The sequence below is a fragment of the Euprymna scolopes genome, chromosome 10, assembly GCF_053919585.1.
Source record: "Euprymna scolopes isolate OS-2025 chromosome 10, ASM5391958v1, whole genome shotgun sequence".
Classification (NCBI taxonomy): Eukaryota; Metazoa; Mollusca; class Cephalopoda; order Sepiida; family Sepiolidae; genus Euprymna; species Euprymna scolopes.
Window position 1 is genome coordinate 148,468,254 of NC_136491.1, and position 6,948 is coordinate 148,475,201.

The window sequence follows — 6,948 nt, forward strand, 5'->3', positions numbered from 1 at the left end:
AATGGAACAGGTACATCAAATCTGTTGTCAAGGCCGCTGGAAAATGGTGGGATCCTTCTATCAATCCAGTAGATATCTCACTGCTGATGCAATTCTCTATCTATATAAGAGACAGGTACATCCAATGATGGAATACTGTTGACACATCTAGGCAGGAACTGCTAGAAATGACTTGTCCTTGCGTGATAGAGTTCAAAATAGACTTCGTAGTCTCGTAGGAGATATCCTTTTCTCTTCCCTGCAACCTCTCCTCCACAGAAGAGACGTTGCCAGCCTATCTTTGTTTTATAGCAAAAAAGAAAACAAACCATCTAATGTAGATTGATGACCTTAAACTGGTTGGAAAAACAGAGACAGAAAAAGAGACTCTAATAAACACTAGCAGAAACTTTCTCCAGGATATCCAAATGGAATTCGGCATGAAAAAGTGTGCATGGCTTACAATGAAAAGGGGGAAACTGGAAGAAACCGAAGGTATGTTACTATCCAATCAAAATACCGTAATGTTGGAATTTGTCCGAATTGTCTTCAAAGAATTGTAACTAACGTTGAAATGCATTATTTGTTACTATCAACCCATTCTTTGTAGTCTTGGTTTTTGTTAAAACAATATATATATATTTGTTGTCATCGAAATACAGTCCTGTTTCGTTCTATCACAACTCATCAGTGCCGCTAGACTAGCATCTCTCCCAAGCCAAGGATTGAACCTAGAACCCTCCTGTTGACAGTCGGCAGTTTTCCCACACGACCATGGAATCGACGCCCTTAAATAACTCGTCGGAACGTCTATTTAAATAGAAACCCGCCACCACTTTTATAATGCTCAAATCGCCTGTTCGTAAACAAACAAAACAACGAGTCTATATATATTATAGTGAAGAAATGAACGCAGTACATGTATAAATATATAGAGAAGATATGTTTTTTATAAGTCAATCAAGGTGAAATTGATTAAAATTTTGTGTGGATTATGAATGTGAATAAATTTAAAAAGCTGTGCCAATTGAGACAAAAAAGAGACCACGGTATTTAGTTTTTAAGAGAAATCTCGTGAAAAAATTTAAAAGTTTTATCAATAAATAAACGCAACCAACAGGTTTCTAGTACTTTCAACGTCTTTATTTTCCATTCATTTCGCTATATCCAAATGAAACATACAAAATTAAAAACAAAGACAACGCTTTTATTCTTCTTAAACATCCCATTTCAAGCGACTATAAGTCACTCCGTCGGACGGTCGGTCGCTTGGTCTGTACGTAACAATTTTGTGCTTGGCCTTTTTGGTTAAGATCAAACGTCTGTTCTTAATAGATGCTGTTCTTAGCTTTTAAAGTTTTTCTTTGCCTTTTGGCCAAGATAAAAGTGTAGTATCTGTTCAGGTAGATACTGCAAGCAAAGACCATATGTGGGGGTAACTCCACATATCACACCTTGGTCAATGTAGGGCAACCCTTCATACCAACAGTTACTATCCAGCTACCATTTCCCACCCATCGGGGGCGGGTCCCCTTTCCCCCCCCTCTCTCTCTACATTAAAAAACAGCCTTGTGCCTAATTTGCTCAGTGCGGGAAGCAAATAAATACATACCGCAAGTAAAGACTATATGTGGGGGAAACCCCATATAAGACCTTGGTCAGTGTAGGGGAAACCTTTATATCAATTGTCACTACCCAGCTCGCCTACTCCCCGGGGAGCTGGTCCCCATTTCCCCTTCACTGCTCACATTAAAAATTAGCCTTGTGCCTAATTTGCTCGGTGGTGGAGTAAATAAATACCAACCCCACATATAAGACCTTTGTCAATGTAGGGGCAACCCTTCATACCAATTGTCACTATCCAGCTCCCCTATTCCCCGGGGAGTTGGTCCCAATTTCCCCTTCAATCCTCACATTAAAAATCGGCCTTGTGCCTAATTTGCTCGGTTGTGGAGCAAATAAATACCCTTTCTTGGCCTTTTGGCCAAGATCAAAGTGTAGTATATGTTGTTACTACATGCTGTACTTATTGTGATATAAAGTTGGGGATCAATTTTCTGTATTAATTTGATGTAAAATGATCACCCACTTTACAACCATTCAGTCTCAAAGCCATTCCGGTCATTCTCCAGATCATTCAAGTTGTTTTTGAAGGTGTCCAGTCAGTTTTAAAGCATTCACGTCATTCTTAAGGTCATTCAATTCATGCTTAAGTTCATTTAAGTCATTCTAAATTATTTACTTTTTGTTTATTTAAGTCATTTCAGCCCATTTTTTTGTCATTTTAGTTTATCTTTAAGAATTTCATGTCAATCCTACATTCACGCATTCATTCATTACACGAGAGCTCGCGAGTAATGGCTATCGGCCTTGTTTGATATATGTACATTAATTCAGAATAATGTTTTTGTGCATTTTCTAAGTTTATTTTACTATATGTATTTTTAAATAAGAGTGTATATAAATCCTTTACTTTATATATCATGTTAAAAGCCGTTTCTTCGCTCTATCTAATTGTTTAAATTTAATCGTTTTAAAACAATTATGTCTTCTTTTCAGAAAGTTGATTAAAATATGGAAAAAAGCAAACTCGCACATCTTTTTCATTTCAATTCAAGCTAGACTGAAAAGTTGCTGAAAGAACAGGCGATATCAAGGAACAGCTTGTCCTCGGAACAAATACTGAACGCAACGCGCAATAGTGGTTTAAGAAAGATCGTTATGGCGATCTTTCTTAAACCACTATTGCGCGTTGAAGATGATGAGCGAACGGACCAATCAGAAATTGACGACAACTGCTCGGAAACTTGCTTCTGAACTAGACGTATCGTTAATGACAATTTCATACTACAATAGAGAGATTGGAAAGACAAAAAAACGAGATAAATGGATGCATCACGAATTGAACGTCACCCAAAAGAAGTGCCGTGATAAAATCGCATCTTCCTTTCTTTTACGCAACAACAACGACTCGTTTGTCGACGGAGATCTGACTTGCAATATAAAGTAAGTTCTTTACGAGAAACGGCGAGGCTCAGATCAGTGATTAGAGGCCGAAAACCTCCACGACACGTCCCGAAGCAAGAATTGCACCAAAAGTAAGTCATGCTGACTTTTTTGTTTTGGTGGTCTGCGACCGTTTTATCCATTACAGTTTTTTTTAAAGCAGGCGAAACCATTACAACATTAAAATAATATCAACCAATGTATAAAATACATCAAAAACATTGACAACAACACCCAGCATTAGTCAATAGAAAATACCAAATTCTCCTCTACGATAATGCCCGACTGCATGTTGTGAAACCAACCCTGGGTTACGAAACGATGCTTCATCCACCATACTCTCAAGACTTCTCCACTACCGACTTTCTTTCACGCATGCTACTTTTTTCTTTAGAAATGCTTCAAAACCTCAAGATATCAAAAACGCCTTCGCCGACTTCAACGCCATCAAAACACAGGCTTTTTTCGTTACTAACATTTGTTTGTCTTGATTCTGATGCTGCTTATTGCGATCAATGAAATATTGTTTTAGCCGAAATATTTTCTATTTGAAAAGTTAAAAGCCGCAAAAAACTATATATATATATATATATATATATATATATATATATATATATATATATATATATACAATATTCATTATGACACTGTATATACATATTTCAAGGTCGTACCATTGGTTTCGTTACGTCGAATCAACTATAAGAGATTGGAAAAAAACAGCGTAAGTTTGTCAGCGACAATGGAAAAATTAACCAATGCAAAGTGAACAAACAAGGAAAAAAACGTTAAATGAGCGTTTAAGACTCATTTAACGTTTTTATTTCCTTGTTTGTTCACTTTGCATTGGTTAATTTTTCCATTATCGCTGACAAACTTACGCTTTTTTTTTCCAATCTCTTATGGTTGATTCGGCGTAACGAAACCAATGGTACGACCTTGAAATATGTATATACAGTGTCATAATGAATATTGTATATAGATGCCTGTTTGACAACGGATTACTAATCTTAGGCTGTGACTCCCTTTGTATCCTGTACACTACAAGAAAACGTACAACGGTGAGCAGTAAGAACAGAACTTTTTTTTTTACTTTGCTTTTTTGTTTATTCTCAATTTAACAATTGTGTGTTTTCCTCAGAAATTGCATATGATTTATTCCTTTAGTTCTTATATCGTCTCTTCAGTCGAATTCTTCTGCGAATGACAAAGTCAACCTACTCTCTTTGACGGATCCCTTATTCTCTGAACAATATTTGTATCTCCTGCCTATATATCAAAAACTACTCTTTATTTGTGTCCAGGTTAATCCCCTTTTTTATTGTTTATAAAATTGAATTTCTAAACCTATTTTATTACAAAAAATATGTTTGTAATATTTTAATCATAAACATTCCGAAATAAAGATTAAAATTCATTCGTTAGATTATTAACCTACATATTTTAGCTAAACATTCATTTCTTTCAGAACATTCTCTCTGCATATCCTTTTTTTACATAACAGTTAACAAATCAATAATAATAATCTTTCAGACCTTTGCATTTACTACCCACACATAACACAGATACTAAGCTGTTATTATGACCGATAGTCCCAACTTGACATCTATATTCTATTCATAATTGGAAACTTTTATATTTCCTTTTTTTTTTTTTACACGGGGGTAACCACTTATCAAGGCCCGGAAGTCACTCATGGATAAGGGATATTGCAAGTACAGTACGTTAGTGTGGAAATTTAATGAAGTGTTTACTTAAGAGGGCGGTTCATTAGGAATTTGTTAACGTTGGACTCGAAGACATCCAAGTTGTAGTCAGGTTGGGAGCAGGCAAACAGAACAGAGTTCCACAGGCGTGCTGTTCTAATAAAAAAGCTTTGTTCATGGAATCTACGTTTTGATTTAGGCACAGATAAAGAGTAGGGGAAATTTTTCACAGTGGATTCAGCTAGACGCGTGTTTTTCGTGAAGGATTGGCGAGGGGGACCAGAGATTGGAGCTCAGACGAGCACCTGCCATGGAAATAACGATAAAACAAGGATAGGCTCGCAACGTCTCTTCTGTGGGAGAGAGGTTGCAGGGTAGAGAAAGGGGCATCCCCCACTAAGCCACGAAGTCTATTTTGTACTCTGTCAAGGCCAGATACGCTGTTTTTAGCAGCTCCTGCCCAGGTATGGCAGCAGTATTCCATCCTTGGACGTACTTGGCTTTTATATAGATAGAGAATTGCATCAGTAGTGAGATATCTTCTGGGGCAGTATAAGTATCCCACCATCTTTCCAGCGACCTTGGCAACAGACTTGATGTACGTGTTCCATTTTAGATCAGGACTAAAGGACAATCCCAGAAACTTGTCAAAATATGGGGCTTCTCCTAGACGAGAGCTATCCATTTCAATTGATGCCAGATGGGGATCAGAGCGTATATGATGTAAAGATAGGATTTTGGTTTTGGATGCAATATAAAAATTTAGTGTCTACAAAAATAACTATCGATAAATTGATCCGAACTATATAAAAGTATCTTGATAAATATAGGTATAAGCAAAATAAAATTTGCTAGATTCAGGAAGGATTAGAACAAAATTATGAACGTGTTATAAATGGGGATGCACGGATCCATTTCAGTAACTGCATACGCAATTAAGAGAAAACTTCAAAAGCAGTTAAACTATACAAGCGAAGAGACAGTGAGTATGAAACAAACAGCTTAAGTAGATAACCTTTATTTGTTTGTTTTTTTCATTTCTACTTTAAAACACTAATCTGTATCGAAAGTCCAATAGTCCAACTAAAATTGACATTTCCCTTAAGATAATTAATTTCCCAATAAAGTAGAACTTGTTTAGATGGTTGAAAATTCTCAGAGGATCATTTAATAGTATAATGAGATCTTATATAGGCAAGAATGTTCACGAGTTGGGGAAAGTACATGATTCTGACTAAAGTAAATCGAATTTCTTGGCTGCTTACGAAAACCCTTTTTTTACTTATGTGTTATTTATCACGGATATTGGCAAATGAGGCTAAAGTTTTGGGAAGTGAATCATCAAGGAGAAACTTATGATTTTCCCCTGAAAGCAAGAGTCTCTGTTTCTTTATGGTTCCGAACAGTTATCACCAAAATTATATATCACTCCATCTGCTTCAAAGCAATTTCTCGTTCACATATTTGACCTAATGATAAGTGGATTTCATGACTACGTTTGTAGCTTTGATGTTCTATCAGGTTAATCATTATCTTCTGCTTAGTTAATACATAAGCATCTTACATTGTGAATCTGTCTGGGAAGAGTCGACTATTTTTATCTATTTATGTTATCTATTAATGATCATGATAAAGCGATTTAATTTTACATTAGTTGCAATAGCTTGTTTATTATTTGTAGACTTAAACTTCGCAGAAAGTTTCATCATCATCATCATCATCATCATCATCATCATCTCGTATGTATCCTAAGATGTTATTGTTGGAAGTTGTTTCCCCGATTAATTTCTGGCCTGAATTCCTTCTAGAAAAACATCAGGTACTACGAAGAGAACAACAATAATGTTGTCAACATCTTAAATGAAAGTGATTTTTGGAAATGAACTGGATTCGAACTTGGAACACCCCGGTCATTAGTCTCTGTTAAAGCAAGATTAATAAAATATTAGGATGGAGAAAAATGGTCAACCAGTGCACAGTAAACAGACATTCGTTACACAAAATAACCATGTGGTCATATGCAATCGTACTTAGTAGCACATCAATTAAGAGGCATAAACAGATTAATATCAAACTATTTGCCCCCTTTCAGTTTCCACTTTACATTGTCCTACATCTTACCTTCTGAGAACTATAACATTGATACCAGTAAGCTGGGCTGATAAATAAAACCTGCGATTCACACACGATGCTTCTAGTACACTTAGTGTTTATATTAAATTTCTAGCAATTTATTTTCATCGATGTTATTGTTGTA

The 6,948-nt window shown here is 35.9% G+C and overlaps 1 pseudogene; it reads left to right on the forward strand.

Annotated features, from left to right (window-relative positions):
- Positions 1–1,943: 1,943 nt before the first annotated feature.
- On the forward strand, positions 1,944–2,069 carry LOC145286761 (U2 spliceosomal RNA; annotated as a pseudogene).
- The last annotated feature ends 4,879 nt before the right edge of the window (positions 2,070–6,948 follow it).